The following is a 21,145-nucleotide window of genomic DNA, read 5'->3' as shown; positions in this document are numbered from 1 at the left end:
CAAAATCCTAAAATTGGCGATTTTGTCTCAAGTCCCCCTCCTCTGGCTGTCGGGGGAAGGCCCTGGAGCAGCAGCAAATAAACAAAAGTTATTCTATACTGCTACTTTTAGTACTTAAATATCTTGTGATTCAATCAAAGCAAGCAAATTATGTGGTTTGTTTGGGACAAACCAGCAAAAGAGATTTTATTATATTCAATCTGGCAGCACGGAGGTTAGCATGTCTGCATTGAGCACGTCACAGTTGAGAGGTTCTGGGTTCAGGAGTTCTTGTGTGGAGTTTGCATATTCTTCCTGCGTTTGCGTGGGTTTTCTCCAGGTACTTTCGATTCCTCCCACGTTCCATAAACATGCTTTTTAGGTGCACTGAAGACTAAATTGTCCGTGCTCACAACCACTTGAAGGCATGTTTGTGTGGTATCTGGGGATTGCTACAGTGGGCTGTGATATGTCAACCTGCCTTATAGTCTACTATTGATTTTGCGATTACTGTGATATGCTCCCATGTATTTACATTAAATTTCACATAAATTACGAATGTGGGTATAAGCACTATGTCATAAGTTCATGGCACAACGCTTCTCTGAACCCATACTCAATGACCTGAATGCTTGTACAGGACCAATGTAAAATGTAATTGAATTTACACATTCATGCCTTATGCTTTGTTGGATCTGCGCTCTTGCTTGCAAATGTGTACTAATCATTCTACCTACTTGCTAATCTTGGCAAATTGATGCCCTCGCCCATGACGTAAGTACCAGTGTATGCAGTTGAATTTAGTAACCTTGAGTTCAAAATGCTTCAACCTTTGTGTCCCAAATATTGTAAATCACATTGAAGATGTTATTTTTGTAATATTCCAATTAAGTCTCATAAAAACTCCAATTAAAATGTTGAAAATGTATACATATACAGTGGGTACAAAAAGTATTCAGACCCCCTTAATTTTTTCACTTTTTTTATATTGCAGCCATTTGCTAAAATCATTTGTTAATTTTTTTTCCACATTAATGTACACACAGCACCCCATATTGACAGAAAAAAACGGAATTGTTGAGATTTTTGCAGATTTATTAAAAAAAGAAAAACTGATATCACACAGCATTCAATATTCAGACCCTTTGCTGAGTATTTAGTAGAAGCACCCATCCATCCATCCATTTTCAACACCGCTTATCCTGGTTAGGGTCGCGGGGCGCTGGAGCTTATCCCAGCTGACTTCGGGCGAAAAGCGGACTACACCCTGAACTGGTCGCCAGTCAGTCGCAGGGGACATTGACACGGACAACCATTCGCTCCCATATTCACACCGTCACTGAGTGGGAACTGAACCCACGCTGCCTGCACCAAAGTCAGGCGAGTGTACCACTACACCATTAGGTAGAAGCACCCTTTTGAGCTAATACAGCCATGAGTCTTTTTGGGAATGATGTTTTTCACTCCTGGATTTGGGGATCCTCTGCCATTCCTCCTTGCAGATCCTCTCCAGTTCTATCAGGTTGGATGGTGAACGTTGGTGGGCAGCCATTTTCAGGTCTTTCCAGAGATGTCTCAATTGGGTTTAAGTCAGTGCTCTGGCAGGGCCATTCAAAGACAGTCACGGAGTTGTTCTGAAGCCACTCCTTCGGTATTTTAGCTGTGTGCTTAGGGTCATTGTCTTTTTTTAAGGTGAACCTTCGGCCCAGTCTGAGGTTCTGAGCACTCTGGAGAAGGTTTCCGTCCAGGATATCCCTGTACTTGGCCACATTCATCTTTTCTTTGATTGCAACCAGTCTCCCTGTCCCTGCAGCTGAAAAACACACCCACAGCATGATGCTGCCACACCATGCTTCACTGTTGGGACTGTATTGGTGATAAGCAGTGCCTGGTTTTCTCCACACATGCCACTTAGAATTAAGGCCAACAATTTATATCTTGGTCTCATCAGACTAGAGAATCTTATTTCTCACCATCTTGGAGTCCTTCAGGTGTTTTTAGCAAACTCCATGCAGGCTTTCATGTGTCTTGCACTGAGGAGAGGCTTCCGTCGGGCCACTCTGCCATAAAGCCCAGACTGGTGGAGGGTGGATGGTTGAATTTCTAGAACTTTCTCCCCTCTCCCGACTCCATCTCTGGAGCTCAGCCACAGTGATCTTTTGGTTCTTCTTTACCGCTCTCCCCAACGCTCTTCAATTGCTCAGTTTGGCCAGATGGCCAGCTCTAGGAAGGGTTCTGATAGTCCCAAACGTCTTCCATTTCAGGATTATGCAGGACACCGTGCTCTTAGGAACCTTAAGTGCAGGATAATATTTTTTCTAACCTTGGCCATATCTGTGCTTTGCCAATAATTCCATCTCTGAGCTCTTCAGGGAGTTCCTTTGACCTCATGATTCTCATTTGCTCTGAAATGCACTGTGAGCTGTAAGGTCTTATTTAGACAGGTGTGTGGCTTTCCTAATCAAGTCCAATCATTATATTCAAACACAGCTGGACTCTAATGAAGGTGTAGAACCATTTTAAGGATGATCAGAAGAAATTGACAGTTCAGGGTGTTGTTCTTAAATATGCATTTTTGCTTATGTTTCCAGACTGTAGGGATGCCTTGTACAATAGGGTTTTACACTAGAGTCGATCTTAAAGATTCAGTAAAGTGAATTCAGAGATTTGGCGTGGGCCTTTTAGAGCGCCTCATTGTCGTCATGAGCGCATGCACATCACGGATAGAAGAGTGAAGTGAAAAAAAAATATGTTTTTAAGACCAACGTGACAGCCAGCGTTTGGACAGGGGCTTTGTGCTGACATGGCCGGTTTAGAGCGCCTCGTTGTCGCAGTTTGGAAAAGCTCCACGATGACTTAGTGGGATATATTCCAACAACCAGAGGCTTTAAGCAGAGACATTGGCTTGATTTGTCACAGTTTTGAATCCTCAGTTTATATACTTGACAACTTTTTTTAATCATTCAAATTTGACAGGGTTGTTAACAACACTTCTCTGTGGTGGGTCAAATTACGAAGACATTTTCACTTTACATTCACTGTAACTAATTGCTGTCTTAAGAAGTACAAGACGTTGAGTCCTCCCAGCATTGTTAAGATTTGAACCCAGTGCCTCTTGACTGCGTGGCAAGCTAATCACTTGCTCACTGTGCTGCCCCATGTAATTTTAGCTTGAAATAACAATTGATAATTGAGACTTCATTTTCCCTATTAAGGTAATATAGTCAAATGTCCATCCCTAATTCACAATGAAACCATAACTAGAAGAATAAACCTACTCCTCATTTTCTAGCAGCACACATCATGTTCCTCCACAGTCACGCAGCACAATTGGAAAAGTGCTCAAGTAACCGAGCCGCCACGTCTGTCGCCCCCAAAAAGCCAAACAATGGCCGTGGCTGTTCTCTGACGTGCAGAGACGTCGTGGACTTGTTTCCAGGAGATATCTGTGGCCGGTCCCGGCAGCCCTCCCCTCACGTCCCTCTGTCCCCTCCAACCCGACACACTAGCCCTCTTCATTGCACACCGAGCCAGGCCGCTACTGTCGTCAGGACCCTCCGGAGGGAGATTAAAATGTATTTTTTTTTTTTTAAAGGACGCTGTTGTTGTCTCCTTGCAGGGGAGACGAACGTCTGTTTCTCCATTTCTTCCTTCACACTCACAGATGGGCGAATGAAGGAAAGAGAAGAAAGTGAGGGTTGAGAGAGAGGATAAAAAAAAAGCAAGCGTGGAGAAAAGAAATAAAAGACTTGCTGCGTGCTGTGGCGTTCCAGCACACCGTCAATAGCCCCCACCCCCTCCACCCCACCCCGGGGGGCAAGGACCATGTGATACGGAGAGCATGCGGGCACAGCTTCACCCTGAGGCGGAACGAACGGGGGCCCTGCTGTGTCTCTCCTGCATGATTAATCTGGCTGAGGGGCAGGAGGACTGCCACAGCCCTGCTTGCATTAACTCCGTGCTCACCAGGGCCGCGTCAACACACACATTCGCAGTGCGCCCACGCTTCCACGCGGGCCACATACATACTAATGTGAGACGTGTTTTGCCCCGACTTTCCAACGAGGCTCCATCCACATCAGGGCCCCATTAAGTTTAACTGTATTTGTCTTTTGCCAAGGGCGGCGTCTCACATTTACGCAGCATCGTGACTCTAATCCTCGGGAATGTCGCCCGAGTGAAAAGCGCCTCGACGCGAGGGTCGGTCCTCTCATGTGACCTCCGTCTCCCCGGCAACATTATGAAATGTTTGCGGGTGCCAGGGTGTCGTGTCGCTCATAGAGGAAATGTGGCTTAGGCCTCAGTCTGGCATGTGACGGCCAAATTTTCAAATCATGGTGACAGCTACTCTGGCTGGGACAGCGGGCTTGTCACATTGCTTTACAATGTAGCACCCGGCTAAGGTAGACACGTCACAAGATCATACGCAGTTACCAGCCAGAACATTAGGCACACCTGGACAATGTAAGTCACAAACTGTACGTGCAAGTCATTAGTCATTATTTAGGCTTAACCTTGAAGTTTCAAGCATGTCCCAAGTTACTATAGCAAAAATCAAGCAAGTCAAGTTGAGACCTCGGTAAATTTCAAGCAGTTTGGTTTAAGCAAGTCATTCAGTCTTGGTCAGTCACAACATGTATTCGCATTTTAGCCACTTTGAACACATTATCTGGACTTACTTTAGTTAGCAGTAATAACACATTCACAATCACATTAGTTTTTTTAATGCTCCAAATATCAATCTCCATATTGTCTATTCAAGTGGTGTCTTGAGATGTGAAGAAGTGACCCGATTTATGGGTTTTTCTAGATACGAGCCTTTGTTTGGGTGATTTTTTAAAATATTTGACCCGCAAGCAAGAATTTGAGATACAAGCGCTGCATGGTGGCATTGAAATCAACCGACTCACTTCACAACAAGCAGAGGTTTGACAAATAGTGAACAATTGTTCACAAAAGAGACTTCAAGCTGTTTACTGCCTTTCCCAGTTGACGTTTACTGTCAAACAGAATGTAAAACGAAGAGAATTACAAGTTGTGTGTTAAAAAAAATCTGTCTGCTAGCATATAATGGGAAACACCATTAACAGGCTAACGAAGCTAGCATGTATGTGGCAGGGTTATAGCTTTAAGCAACGGATATTTGAACACAAATTTGACACATGTAGGCAGACAATATAACAATACTCACAGGCATATATTCTTTATCCTCTACAAAAAGTGACTAATACTACTGCAGTTTACTGAGTCTCCCACAGTAGTTGTGAAACAATTTTTTTCGTTTGTGTCTGCATAACTGTATTATACTGCCCCACCGGTGGCCAGGTCGTACACCAGAAGGAGCCGCATCTGTGTATCCAACAAAACTCAATGCAGCTCCGTTTTGTAGTATTTGTCATGGCTGCACTGCTTCTTGTACTGTATGTGGATGTTGGAGTTTTAGTCCAACCAGATTTCAGTCTGCTGCCATGTCAATCTAATCTGCCCAGGACCTTCAGAATCAGTAATGATGACAGCTGTATCTTAAACTATATAAGCAATGGGACAGTTTCTTCAACCAATCTGATTTCTAAATCAGAGCAAAGCTTGTTATAGCCAACTTCAACTAGCAAAACACATCTGTACAATCTGCACTCATTAATAAATTTAATAATCAACATCTCTGGTGAGTAAGATGTATTTTATTTAAATGTTAAATGCCCAGGTAGCAATTGCTTAGCTCACCACTGGATTTTTCCAATGTAAAATATATGCCTTGGCTTAATTAAAGTTGGGAAAGACTGCACTAGTAAATAGACAAGTGTACAAGTGTAGGAGAGGTTGTGGCACTATTTTATTGTTTAGGCTTCAACACGGATTGGCTCATTTGCCAATTGAAGAGACTTGGGATTGCTATGCTAAGTTGTGATGTATTAACTGGCGTTAAGGTTCAAAGCATTTCAACTCTGTGACAGCATCTCGCTGTATTTTCTTCGTTTTTCATTCTACAGTCTTCTTTTGTGATGAACAGCTGGAAAAGCAGGAAGTGGTGCAAGAAGTGACTGCGGCCCATCAGAAGGCAGGCGGAAGGTTAACATGCTGCGCTCGGCTCCACATTAGCTGGAAAGGAATGAAGTGTCAAGCATGTTTGCCTAGCAGCGAGACGGTCAAACCCTGAACCCCCTTCAAAGCTTCTCTCCCCCTCACCCCTCCCGTTCCCATCAACCTCCCACGCCCGTGAGCAAATTAGTTCCCTGCTGCCATTGAGGAATAACTCTTGTTTTTATTTTTAGGCCTCTGTTGCAACTTGTACAGTGGTGCCTTGAGAAAGAGCTTTTAAAATGCATTTGCTCAATAATGAAAATAGCACCCTATAATATTGTATTTCATAAAAAACATGGAATAACAATTAAATATAATAATGTAAATAATTTAACAGTTTCTGGATCATGATCTCATGTTGCACTTCCATTCATTGTGGTGCTCCTTCTGGTGTGTCCGGCTTGGCCACCAGGGGTTACTATAATACAGTCATGCAGACACCAACGAAGAATAGTTTCAAAACTACTGTGACTCAGTAAGCTGATATATTATTAGTTGTTTTTCATGGAGGATAAAGAATGTACGCATGTGAGTATTGTGATATTGTCTGTCTACAGGGGATGCGCCACTGTTTCCATTCAAAAATAACTTGCGTAAAAGGTTATAATACCGCAAGTACCGATATGGCCTACTAAGTGTTAGCTGGTTTTCCATTATGTGTTAAGGCAAAGTTGTTTTGTTGTTTTAAATACACAATGTGTAATTCTATTCTTTTTATGTTTAGTTTGACAGTTTGACGTCAACTGAGAGTGGCATTGAAAAGCTTTTGAAGCTTCTTTCTTTAACATTTGCTCACTATCTGCCAAACTTCTGCAAGTTGTGAAATGAGTTGAGTTGAGTTCACTGCCACCATACACCCCTGGTCTCTTAAGTTCGTGCTCGCAAGTCAAAGCAAAAAATCGGCCAAATGATGGCTTGTAGCTTGAAAAACCTGTTAAGTCGGGTCACTTGTATCTCAGGCCACTACTGTACTTTGAGTGGTAACTGGTTACAGAGGGTGGGTATGGAGTCAACATGCAGGTGTTGTGGTTTGAGAGGCTGAGTTGAAGCCTTGAATGGACGCCGATAAGGAGGCGGGAAAATGGAAGACTGACACTCTTGAATCAATGAAGAAGAGTTGAAGAGAAAGGAGGTATAGAATGAGAATGGAGTGAGCGGGAGAGAGAAAATAAACCCCACCAGCGTGCAGGCCACGCAGCCCTGCCAAACTGCTTGAAAAAAAGCCCCTCTGTTTTATTTATAGTGCGCTGTATCCATGGCAACCAGAGAGGTCAGGCAAGCTGGGCCCGCGCTTCACCCTGCTCTGGGGATTAGGATTTCACAGAGGTTCTCAGATGTGAGGAAGGTGGGCTAAAGCAGCTTGCCACTCGCCAACGCAGCTCTGCCTTTTGGTGAAGTCTGGGCCCTGGGGAGGGGAGGAGGAGGGAGGGGGGCAGCAGAGAGTCATGGGAATACTATGGGAACAGGCGTTTGCGAGTGAGGAAAGCGGACAAGGAACAAACACGCAGTTGCACGCAGAGGCGATGGCGATGACGTACTCCTCTCGCACAAAGGCTCGTTAAAGGCTTGTTATTAGAGAGGGCCGGCTGTGACTTCTGAGCTTGACATTTTTATAAAGGTCACGTGAGTTCATGGCAAGTTTCCTCCGTGACGACGGAAAGCACGCAGTATGTAAAAATAAAACTTCCACTACCACATTTCCACCGTTACTTTCCTTTCTAGGAATGTACTTTTTCTTCTCCCCCCCTCTTCACTTTTGCTGAAATATGCACATGTTAGTAAAGGTTCCTTCCAAAAACAGCTAAGCCAGCTGGAATGTAGCTGAGGTAGAGTGGCGGCGTCGGAGAGAGATGGTGAGCGAGGGCTGATTTCCCTCCAGGAAATGCATGGTGTGACTACAGCAGAGACCACCGAATTCCTCCTGGGGCAGAGGACGTGCGTTGCTAGGCGATGGGCCGGTGTTGCCATGCGTGGTGGATGCGGTTGCCTGCCACGCTCTGATGTGCACGAGGGACAATTCAATACTCTTCCAGGAAGCGAAAGAACCCAAAGAACCATGGGAGGAGGGGGGGGGGGGGTTGTCTATCATCATCATCATCATCGTCATCATCGTCATCATTATGTGGGACCAGTAATGACTTCCCCTGTCTCCAGGGGGCAGCCTCAGCACCTGAGTCACAGGACATGCAGAGCCTCCTCCACACACACATACACACACACACGCGCACACACACACACACAAGTGTGACCAATCAAACATGTGAGGTTGCCAGGAATAGACGACAAAGGCACATGACTGTCGAGGCTGCCTGGGAGGTGCTGGCCGAGTGTGCTTCATCACGGGTGGGACTAGGCCGCCTCGGAAGGAGGCGAGAGGGAAGACGAGATGTGTTCAAGTCACTATAAATTGGCTTGATGGGCTCGGCTGCTCAGGAGGGATGCATACAAAACCCATTCAGAGAAACAGTGCATCAACACACAAAGTGAAGTGGGCAGACAAATAAAAGTGTTGTTCTTTTTTATAGACATAACACCTTTACAGCAATTGTTTATTCAATAACAGAATCATTCGGCTGAGTTAAGGCCTTAACGTGGAATCATAAACTATTTCCCATGAGAAATTACCCTTTATTTTGATTAATTACTCAGATTTTTTTTTTCATCCCACAGCTATACAACTAAATGTTATTTCCTTCAATTATTTCTTTTTCATAATTATTTGAACTGTTCGAAATTTAATTCTAATCAATGTTCATTCATTATTCTCAGTTCTATTGTTGTTGCTTTTTTTTTTGGGCCCCCAGCGCCCAAGCAATACAACTATAAAAAAAGAAAAAAAATCTATTTATTTAATTAGTGATTTATTTTTCATAAATTGAAATGTCAAATGCATAAATGTCTTTAGGTAGAGTTTGCAGTTTAAAAAGAACAACAACCCTTTTTATCATTTGTGTTAAAACTCAGTATGACCTGACAGTAGAATATTATTAAAATGATCTTTTGAAAAATCATCCCTCTCTATGCCTGTAATTGAATTTTAATTATTATTTTACAACTTAGTCACTGATGGTGTAGTGGTACACTCGCCTGACTTTGGTGCGAGCAGCGTGGGTTCAGTTCCCACTCAGTGATGGTGTGAATCTGAGTGCGAATGGTTGTCTGTGTCTATATGTGTCCTGCGACTGACTGGCGACTAGTTCAGGGTGTAGTCCGCCTTTCGCCCGAAGTCTGCTGAGATAGGCTCCAGCGCCCCACGACCCTAACCAGGATAAGCGGTGTGGAAAATGGAAAATTTTGCAACTGGTCACAGCGTGACAAGAATAGCCAATCAGAGACTGTAGAGACAGCCATTTGTTAAAATAATTTAAGTTAATTTTCTTCCTCATTAATGTACACACAGCACCCCATATTGACAGAACGAAAACATTTATTAAAAACGAAAAACTGAAATATCATACAGCCATAAGTATTCAGATCCTTTGCTGAGTATTTAGTAGAAGCACCCATCCATCCATTTTCAACACCGCTTATTCTGGTTAGGGTCACAGGGCCCTGGAGCCCATCCCAGCTGACTTCAGGCGAAAGGCGGACTATACCCTGAACTGTCCATTTCTTCTGATCATCCTTAAAATGGTTCTACACCTTCATTGGAGTCCAGCTGTGTTTGAATATAATGATTGGACTTGATTAGGAAAGCCACACACCTGTCTGCAGCTGTCTTACAGCTCACAGTGCATTTCAGAGCAAATGAGAATCATAAGGTCAAAGGAACTGCCTGAAGAGCTCAGAGACATAATTGTGCCAAGGCACAGATCTGGCCAAGGTCTGCTGCACTTAAGGTTCCTAAGAGCACAGTGTCCTCCATAATCCTGAAATGGAAGACATTTGGGGCTATCAGAACGCTTCCGTTTGACCACGGGAGAAAGTTCTAGAAATTCAACCATCACTGCAGCCTTCCACCAGTCGAGGCTTTATGGCTGAGTGATCCGACGGAAGCCTCTCCTCCGTGCAAGACACATGAAAGCCCGCATGGAGTTTGCTAAAAAAAACACCTGAAGGACTCCAAGATGGTGAGAAATAAGATTCTCTGGTCTGATGAGACCAAGATAGAAATTGTTGGCCTTAATTCTAAGTGGCATGTGTGGAGAAAACCAGGCAATGCTTATCACCAATACAGTCCCAACAGTGAAGCATGGTGGTGGCAGCATCATGCTCTGGGTGTGTTTTTCAGCTGCAGGGACAGGGAGACTGGTTGCAATCGAAGAAAAGATCAATGCAGCCAGGTACAGGCATATCCTGGACGAAAACCTTCTCCAGAGTGCTCAGAACCTCAGACTGGGCCGAAGGGTCACCTTCAAAAAAGACAATGACCCTAAGCACACAGCTAAAATACCGAAGGAGTGGCTACCGAATGGAAAATTTTGCAACTGGTCATGGCGTGACAAGAATAGCCAATCAGAGACTGTAGAGACAGGAGGTGTGACCGAATAGTGTGTCAATCATTTGCTCACACGCACCGCGCACAGTCAACACAGCCTCTGGCAAAGGAGACTATTATAGTTTCTTAGCCTCATTATTTAACTCCGGTTAGCAGCAAAAGTTAAAAAGAAGAAACTCTTGGAATTAAGAGTGACTCTTAATGGCATTTGCATTCATTTCAGTGGGGAAAGATGATTTGAGATATGTGTGTTTTGAGTTACGAACATGGGCACGGAACAAAGTAAACTGGTTTCTCAAGGCATCATTGTAATGTGACCAGCAACAACAGCGCAGTGATACTTGGACTTGTCTTCACTGAACACTTCCATCTAAAAGTACGATTCTTTGCAAACCAAAGTTAAAAGTGCACGTTGTTCTGGTTTAGATGAATTGGGTGACATGTACATCTGTTTGAATAGGAACAGATTAGCCGCATAACAAATTGATGAATAAGAAGGTGACTTTAGCTGGGAAACTAATCAGCTTGTTTGGTGTTTCAGCCACTTTCAGGCTCAGCTGAGCAGCATCTTAATATACTGTATTAAGCAAACATCCCTCCATTTTCTATACCACTTGTCCTCATTAGAATTGGTGATTATTAAATGAAAATTAATAGGGTGAGGAGCACAGTGGGACAGTGGTGAAGACGTCTGCCTCATAGTTTTCAGGGTTTGAATCTCAGTTCCGGCCTTCCTGATTGGAGTTTGCATTATCTCCCCATGCTTGCAAGTGTTTTCTTTGGGTACTCTGACTTCCTGTCCCATTTTAAAAACATGTATGTTAGGTTCATTGAAGACTCTAAATTCTTCTCAGGTGTGAATATGAGTGAATGATTAAATATTCCCAAAATGTTGGATGCTTCCCAGTCCAATTATCACAGAAGTGACCATTTTCTGCAGTGTGTCTAGCTCCCCCCGTTAGTCCTTAAAATCCTTCTTGAGGATTATTATCCAACAAGTGAATCAACTCAGGCGGCACGGTGGCCGACTGGTTAGAGCGTCAGCCTCACAGTTCTGAGGACCCGGGTTCAATCCCCGGCCCCGCCTGTGTGGAGTTTGCATGTTCTCCCCGTACCTGCGTGGGTTTTCTCCGGGTACTCCGGTTTCCTCCCACATCCCAAAAACATGCATGAATTGGAGACTCTAAATTGCCCGTAGGCATGACTGTGAGTGCAAATGGTTGTTTGTTCCTATGTGCCCTGCGATTGGCTGGCAACCAGTTCAGGGTGTACCCCGCCTCCTGCCCGATGACAGCTGGGATAGGCTCCAGCACGCCCGCGACCCTAGTGAGGAGAAGCGGCTCAGAAAATGGATGGATGGATGGATGAATCAACTCAATGCATTTACTGCAATTGATAAGAATATTAAGATTTAATATAGTTTACCATTTCCACTGCTTTAATACTCACATCTTAGTGGTGAAAAGTGTCATTTGTGTCACTCTCCTCAGTTGACACTGTCAGCAGTGCTACTGCAACTGGCAAGAGCATCTCATTCTTGCTATTGTCGGCTACGCAAATTCACTTTCACTGAGAAAAAGGTTGAAACTATTCATAGTTAGGATTTTAAAAAAAAACTATTTTCATCTTTCATCTTCTCTATTCCGCTCGAATGGGATGACTGCGCTTTATTTCCCTCCCAACACCTCCAATAAGTCTGTAACCTTTGCTACCCTCTTCTTGAATCAAGTCTGCACATGCGCAGTAAAACAATGGTCCATTGCATGGGAAGGTGGGGGGCACTCAAAACCATCAGGATAGATTCAGCATTTTGAGGTGTTTTTAAGCACATGCATTAAGACTATAACAATAATAATTGCTTTAAATGGAAGAAAACATTATTTAGTGTTTATGAGACATTTAGATAGGGGCCCTTGGAAGTTTTGGGGCCTTTAGCAAATGCCTGTGCTTGCAAATTCTGCTGCTGCCCTAACCGTCAGGTACATAACAAGAAGTGATTCAGTATGATTTAATGGTAATTTTTCAACGGAACCAATACATATCATAGCAAACTGAAATTCTTGCTGGAAATGACTTGTAAGAGGATGTGTGGATGACTGTCTTCACAGTTCTCTTTGTTGTGTTGTCCATGCTTCTCCCTGGTGTTGTGCACCCTTGTTGTTGATGTCTCGTTCTGTGGCTTTCATTTTGTCTTTTTACTTTCCTGGCTACGGTTTGGGAGGGAGCGGCGACTGGCGACCTTTCGGCTGGAGCCAGCTCTGTGAGGGGCTCAACTCGGTTCTTCTCTGGTTCTGATGTTCGCCAGCCAACGGGCCTCCGCAGCTCAGGCCTGACACCAGGACAGGCAGTAGTGGAACGGACAAAGGAGTACATTCTCCAAGGGGGAGGGATGAAGAGGGCGTGAGGAGCTGGGGAAAGTGAGTGAGCGATGGAGGCGTTGGTGGGTGGGGGTGGCGGAGAGGGGTGGGGGGGGGGGGTGTGAGGGGGGACGGCGTTTGCTGGCGAACTCAACGCACGGGGTCTTATCCTCGCGGCTCAAACACATGCCACCAGCTGCTTCCCCCCTTCCTGTGCTTTCATTAAAAAGCTTCACTGTTCTCCGTTGGGTAATCCACACGCTTTGCAGATTGGGCAAACACTTTTAACATCTCTATCCTGGCTATTTTTTTGTGATGTTGACCACTCCCTTGCGGGTGTGTGTGTGTCTACCTGCACCATTTGGTCTCTCAGTGTTTCCAGGTCTCATCCCAGAGACGAGCCAACATTTGGCAGAGGGAGCGCCTGCAATGTAGGGCGCCCAGCACACTGGACGCAGGCTGAATATCAACGCTACACGGCAGACACTCCTTCCTGCAGCCCACCTGCTGACTTGCGTGATCCAAACGCGAGTAGGAGGGGTAGGCCGAGGAGGAGGAGGGTTTGGTGAATAGATGTGTTCGTGTGTGTGTGTGTGTGGGCCTGAGGTGGGGGTAGGGGGGCTGCTGCAGGAAATTGCCAGGTAGTTTCCAGACCCTTTTCCCAGTGTTGCGCCCAATTAATCAGGGCTGCATCTGCGCTGGATGGACCTCTACCCAGCGGGGAGGGGGTGTGCGGGGGGTTGTCAGCTTGTACACGTTTTAAGTTTTTGTCCATGTGAGAGGGCATCTGCGGCCTTGCTGCGAGAGTGCAAATTTTGCAGGTCTGCTGGTTAGCATTTGGTTTAACTGTGTATGCGTCAACAGTCGAGTAAAACGTGAATCAACATGCTAACATTTAGTTTACCTCTGCCTTAAGCGAGGTACCCACATACCGATAATCGGGCCTAATTTGAGTTGGTTGTTGGTGGCGATATCGTTCTTGAGTACGTCACACCCTATGAGAGCAATTGAGATGAGAGCAACATTATAAAAATTGGTTTTAGATGTTAAAATTTTGAATTTGTGTGGCCTTCTTTATTGGTGGACACTTTAGTACAATAGTCCGCAATTTCCACTCTGCTGCGGTGGATGTTTTTGTTTTTTTTTGTTTTTTTGTGTGCAGCTGTCAGTCTCCTCTCGAATACATTCTCCAACAGCCACATGCTGAGGATACACAGGAGACCCTTGTTCTACTCCGTTGTTGTTCTTTGTTAGTATGTGTCGTTCCAAATGATGCATTCAATGCAGTGTGGTTTTCGCAGAACTATTTTGAAGTGCAAAACACACCGCCCAAAGCGAGCCGATTCTGTGCAGCTGAAAAGTGGAATTTGCTGCAAAGTGTTATGAGCACACATAAATCCTTGTGTATTGTTGATTTGGCTTTGACATACTCCCGCATGCCCAGACTGAACACTTAACTAAGCATATTCATGTACTACTGTTCTCACAAATGATCATTTTCATTGTTTACACAGAAATAATAAAGACATCATTTTCAAACAAGCTGCCAATATGACACCGCTTTTATTTCTTTTGTTGTGTTTGTTCTTAACTCTGAATTACTACAAACCTCCTATCCTACCCTGCAACCTATCATGAGCACACATACACACCTGCTTTGCTGGAGCAGGCTAGGAAAAGATCATTTTTCAGCACCTGTGTCGCTCAAAGCATTTTTATGTTTAGTTCCACAAGCTCCAGGCACACCTGGATCTGAACCATCCCTCCCTCTTTTCCACTCTGCTCGCCAATGTCTTTCCCGGACTCATTCATAGGAATAACTCATGAAATAGTGTAACGTGAGACTAGTGAGGAGAAAGAAGCTTCTGTTGTATGAATGGCATTTTGTTCTTCTCCAAACATAAAAACCAACCCTAATCAGTATAATTTTCATTTAAAGGAGACATATGGCGGTGGCTTGACTTACAAATTAAATTGATTCCATGACCACACTCATAACTCAAAACATTTGAATCTCAAATTATCTTTCCCGATTGAAATGAATAGAAATGTCATTTATCCGTTCAAGCCCCTCATAAACTACTGACAAAAATGTTTGTAATGTGCTTTTTTAAATAAGTGATCTGCTGTCTAAGTGGGGAGCAGGTGGAAAGGAGAGGAATGAAGAAGTAAGACAGAATATATGTGCATCAATGAGAGGGGTGGAGGGGGAAGCGTGAGGCTACAGGGAGAAGAGACAGAGAGGTTGGAGGACTTTAAATACTTGGGGTCAAAAGTCCAGAGCAATGGTGAGTGCGGTAAGGAAGTGAAGAAACTGATCCAAGCAGGTTGGAACAGGTGGAGGAAGGTGTCAGGTGTGTTATGTGACAGAAGAGTCGCTGCTAGGATGAAGGGCAAAGTTTATAAGACAGTGGTGAGGCCAGCCATGATGTACATATTAGAGACATTATTACTGAAACGATGACAAGAAGTAGAGCTGGATGAAGATGTTGAGGTTCTCTCTAGGAGTGACCAGGTTGGTTAGGATTGATTGATGAGGGACAGCCAGATTACATGTTTAGGAGACAAAGTTAAAGAGAGCAGACTTTGATTGTTTGGACTCATCCAGAGGAGAGATAGTGAGTATATTGGTATAAGGATGATGAGGATGGCACTTCCAGACAAGATAGCTAGAGGAAAACCAATGAGAAGGTTGAGGGAAGACATGAGGGTAGTTGGTGTTGGAGAGGAGGATGCAAATCCGACCTCACCTGTGTGGAGTTTGCATGTTATCCCCGTGCCTGCGTGGGTTCTCTCCGGGTACTCCGGTGTACACCCACATCCCAAAAATATGCATGGTAGTTTAACTGAAAACCCTACTGCCCGTAGGTTTGACTGTGACGTGCGAATGCTTGTTGTTTATATATGCCCTACGATTGGCTGGCGACCAGCTCAGGGGTGTACCCCGACCTCTCGCCCGACGAAAGCTGGGATAGGCTCCAGCACGCCCGGGACCCTAGTCAGGATAAGCGCTGCAGAAAATGGATGGATGCATACATGCATTTTAACAAACCAATTTTAGGAAGACATTCCAGAATTCTTGAGAATATAAATGTTCTGGGGGCAGATTAAAAGTTTTGTTCTGCGGCCAACACTTTGTCCACCCCAGCATTAGACTCTGCAGGTGTACCTAATGGTGTGGCCAATGCGTGTATATTAAACACATGCTATTCAACAAAAAAGCCACAGAAGAGTCCATTTACACTCTTGCAAGGAAATCCGTGCCACGAGTGGACTAAGTTTGTCCTTTTCACTAAATAAAAAATCACTGTGTGACCTTCACACGATTCAATCATTACTCCAGCGTCGCGGTGCGTGTTAATGCGGGGTGTGTGTCGCTCAAGATCCTGTTTGGAGGCCTGGCGTAGTGTGGTGCAGTGCAGAACTGGAGAGAAGAGACAGCTGCCCTGACAGATGCTGGGAGGCAGGACCCCACTGGGGAGCAGAGGGAGGGAGCTGGCAGCGTCTCACCCCAGCGGAAACACCACAGGCTGCAGAGGAAGTGGGCAGGGGGACAAACCGGGGACTCAGTGTGTGCGTGTGTAGGGGGGAGGTTGTGGGGGGTTGGGTGGGGGCGGGGGGGTGTTGTTGGGCGGTTGTGCGTGCGTACGTGCATGCGTGTGTTGGGTATACTTTCAGAGGATATTGCCTGATAGTCATGTACTGTATGTATTTGTATGTATATGATAAACACATACACAGTATGTGCTGTCAAACCCAAGATGCTATAATCCTATGATGTCACTTCAAGTCCCTGGAAAGTGAAATTAAAAATGTCCTTATTTGAATAATTTAAAAAATCTCAAATAAGGCTTCAAACTTGTGAAAAATGAAGTTGTCGTTCCGCTCACAAACGATGCGGGCGTGTCCGCTGAATGCACTGAAACCAACTACCAAACCCAACTGTCAAATGTCAATCAAATATCAATACTACGACCTCAAAAAATAGATGCTAAGAATGGGTGCTAGGTGTGAATGTGTGTGCGAATGGTTGCTTGTTGATATGTGCGCTGCGATTGGCTGGCAACCAGTTTGGGGTGTACCCCGCGTCCTCCCCGCAGTTAGCTGGGATAGGCTCCAGCACGCCCGCGACCCTAGCGAGGATAAGCGGTACAGAAAATGGTCAGATGGATGGATGGATGGATGGATGAATGGGTGCTAATTCATCTTGCATCTAGCATCTTTATTATGCCTACACATAACTGCATTTATGTATTCAGTACTTTTGAGCCACGTAAATACATCTGCTTAAAGACTCCCATGGCTGGAATATATCCCACCGGGTCATCGCGGGGCTTTTGCATGCTGCAACAATGAGGCGCTCTAAATTAGCTAGGTATTTTCTGGTTCATGTAGGATGATAAAAGTAAAGCAATTGTACCATTTCTGGTTCTTGAGCAGGAGACTCACAAAATGGAAAATAATTCCTCTAGCAAAAGGGGGAAAATGTGGCATATATCCATTCGCATGTTAGCAGGCTCCTCCATTGTTCACAGACCATTATGTAAGATGTTGGGAAAGTTTTTGCGTTTGGCAATGTGTCTGCTGCATGAGCCGCATACACGGTTTATAAAGTGAAGTGCTCCCTCCAGTAGTAAAAAGCTTTAATTGCGCTCTTTTTTTTCCCACGTTTTGGGCTCCCCCTCCACAAGTAGAAACAGCTCGGCTCGTCGCAACGCCCAACTCATGCATAGCATCATGGATACTTGACATAAGAACCGCAGGATATACAGTCACGACTTGCTTAAGACTACCCTTAAAAAGATTTAACTTCAACAAGACAACGAATAGGGGTGTGAAGTGCGCTATTATTCTTTGATTCATTGGTGAGTGGTCAGGCCCAGCAAAGCCTTCTCTTAAACACTATCAGAATCGCTGACCTACGATTACAACATAAATGCCATTATTTGTTCCATAAAATTTTGCCAGCTCTCCATATCAACATTTTTCCATCTTCTGATTGGTTGGTCAAACCAAGTCGACAAGCAAAACACGTCTTTAGCCATCTGCACACCTTAATTAATACTTTTAATAATCTGCATCTTTGGTAAGTATGATAAACTGACTGGTATTTTAAATTATTTATGTTTTTATCATGTTATTACATAAACATTAATCTGAAATGCTCTGTTTGATATACAATTATACAGTATGTGATACACTGTATATGATATTTTATACATATTGCATTTTTCTATAGTATTGATGGTTTCTATAATTGCAACATGATAGAGGTGGTATTAAGAAGTTGATTAAGTTGGGTAAATCCCTACTGAATGGCCAGGTACCAAATGCACTGCCTACCTTTAACATCAAAGGGGCAAGGGAATGGTTGCATTGTAATTCACACAGCAACAAGCAAAAATCAATTCCACCACCTGCATTTTTTGTCGAGATTTGCGTCAAACTCTTCCTTGGTGCACCTGTCATAGAAATCAGCTGTGCATTTGTGTGTAATACTGCTAACTAACCAACAAACAAGCAGTGTTCACAACACTATAACTCGCCCAGAATCCTAATAAAATTAGCCACCGCGACAAAATTAGACATCTTGATTAACATCGGCTCGGCATTCTATCACACCACATTTTATATGTTATTAGGTCGTTGTGATCATTGGGCTGATTCAATCTCTTACAGGGAAAGAGATCAAGCGTAGCCACTGCGCCGCAATTAGCTTTGCATGCTAATGACCAGGAATGGTCCATTGGCAGAAGCAGTCAGGTCTGTCTTGGCCTTAAAAGCACACTTATTTAATTCAGTATTATTATTGTCATTATTAGTACAACCCCAATTCCAATGAAGTTGGGACGCTGTGTTAAACATAAATTAAATAAGAATACAATGATTTGCAAATCATGTTCAACCTATATTTAATTGAATACATTACAAAGACAAGATATATAATGTTCAAACAGATAAACTTTATTGTTTGAGCAAATAATCATTAACTTGTAATTTTATGGCTGCAACACGTTCCAAAAAAGCTGGAAAGGGTCATGTTTACCACTGTGTTACATCATCTTTTCTTTTAACAACATTCAATAAACGTTTGGGAACTGAGGACACTAATTGTTGAAGCTTTGTAGGTGGAATTCTTTCCCATTCTTGCTTTATGTACAGCTTCAGCGGTTCAACATTCCTGGGTCTCCGTTATCGTATTTTACGCTTCATAATATGCCACACATTTTCAATGGGAAACAGGTTTGGACTGCAGGCAGGCCAGTCTCGTACCCACACTCTTTTACTACGAAGCCACGCTGTTGTAACACGTGCAGAATGTGGTTTGGCATTGTCTTGCTGAAATAAGCAGGGGCGTCCATGAAAAAGGGGTTGCTTGGATGGCAGCATATGTTTCTCCAAAACCTGTATGTACCTTTCAGCATTAATGGTGCCTTCACAGATGTGTAAGTTACCCTTGCCATTGGCAGTAACACAGCCCCATACCATCACAGATGCTGGCTTTTGAACTTTACGTCCATAACAGTCCGGATGGTTCTTTTCCTCTGGCCCGAAGGACACGACGTCCCAATTTCCAAAAACAATTTGAAATGTGGACTCGTCATACCACAGAACACTTTTCCACTTTGGATCAGTCCATCTTAGAGGAGCTCGGGCCCAGAGAAGCCAGCGGCGTTTCTGGGTGTTGTTGATAAATGGATTTTGCTTTGCATAGTAGAGCTTCAAGTTGCACTTACGGATGTAGAGGCGAACTGTATTTACTGACATTGGTTTTCTGAAGTGTTCTTGAGTCCATGTGGTGATATCCTTTACACATTGATGTCGGTTTTTGATGCAGTGCCGCCTGAGGTATCGAAGGTCACGGGCATTCAATGTTGGTTTTCGGCCTTGCCGCTTACATGCAGTGATTTCTCCAGATTCTCTGAACCGTTCGATGATATTACGGACCGTAGATGATGAAATACCTAAATTCCTTGCAATTGTACATTGAGGAACATTGTCTTTAAACTGCTCGACTATTTTCTCACGCACTTGTTCACAAAGAGGTGAACCTCGCCCCATCTTTGCTTGTGAATGACTGAGCAACTCAGGGAAGCTCCTTTTATACCCATTCATGGCACCCACCTGTTCCCAACTAGCCTGTTCACCTGTGGGTTGTTCCAAACAGGTGTTTCATGAGCATTCCTCAATTTTCTCAATCTTTTTGGCCGCCTGTCCCAGCTATTTTGGAACGCGTTGCTGCCATAAAATTCCAAGTTAATGATTATTTGCTAAAAACAATAAAGTTTATAAGTTTGAACATTAAATAGTTTGTCTTTGTAGTGTATTCGATTACACATAGGTTGAACATGATTTGCAAATCATTGTATTCTGTTTTTATTTATGTTTATCACAACGTCCCAACTTGGCGGCACGGTGGGCGACAGGTTATAGCGTCAGCCTCAAAGTTCTGAGGACCGGGGTTCAATCCCCGGCCCCGCCTGTGTGGAGTTTGCATGTTCTCACCGTCCCTGCGTGGGTTTTCTCCGGGCACTCCGGTTTCCTCCCACATCCCAAAAACATGCATGAATTGGAGACTCTAAATTGCCTGTCGGTGTGGATGTGAGTGCGAATGGTTGTTTGTTTGTATGTGTCCTGCGATTGGCTGGCAACCAGTTCAGGGTGTACCCCGCCTCCTGCCCGATGATAGCTGGGATAGGCTCCAAAACACCCGCGACCCTAGTGAGGAGAAGCGGCTCAGAAAATGGATGGATGGATGGACAACGTCCCAACTTCATTGGAATTGGGGTTATATTATTTTTCCCGGCCTGGCCCGAATTTAAGATTTTGAACAAAAAGTAATGCACTTAAATTTGAAGAAAGCCCAGACATTTTTGTGGAATAGCCTGCAACAATGAACAATATAGCACTTTTCACTTTTCACACAATTTCCTACTAAAATGTTGTTATTCCACATTGACGCTGGTGTTTTGGTGGCCAGGCTCCGTGGGGAGGCGGCTGCATCTCTGCATCCATTTAGCTGCGACAGATAAAAGCAATTGAATCTCTCAAGTGATGCAAAGTGCCTCTGCAACTGGCTCGCACCCAACACGGAAGTTTTCTCATGCGTAAAGGTCAAAGACAGCTTATGGCCGCCGCCATCGGCAAAATGCAGCCGGGCTGTATGAGCAGGTAATGGCGGAAGACGACCCGCTGCGGATGAGCCTCACTTGGTCGCACTCTGCGTGTAAAAGTAATTTAATGATTAGTTGATTTTTAAAAGATAGAAAGGCATGTCACTTCCCCTGTG

The sequence above is a fragment of the Phyllopteryx taeniolatus genome, chromosome 17, assembly GCF_024500385.1.
Source record: "Phyllopteryx taeniolatus isolate TA_2022b chromosome 17, UOR_Ptae_1.2, whole genome shotgun sequence".
NCBI lineage: Eukaryota > Metazoa > Chordata > Actinopteri > Syngnathiformes > Syngnathidae > Phyllopteryx > Phyllopteryx taeniolatus.
This window is presented reverse-complemented; position numbering follows the sequence as displayed.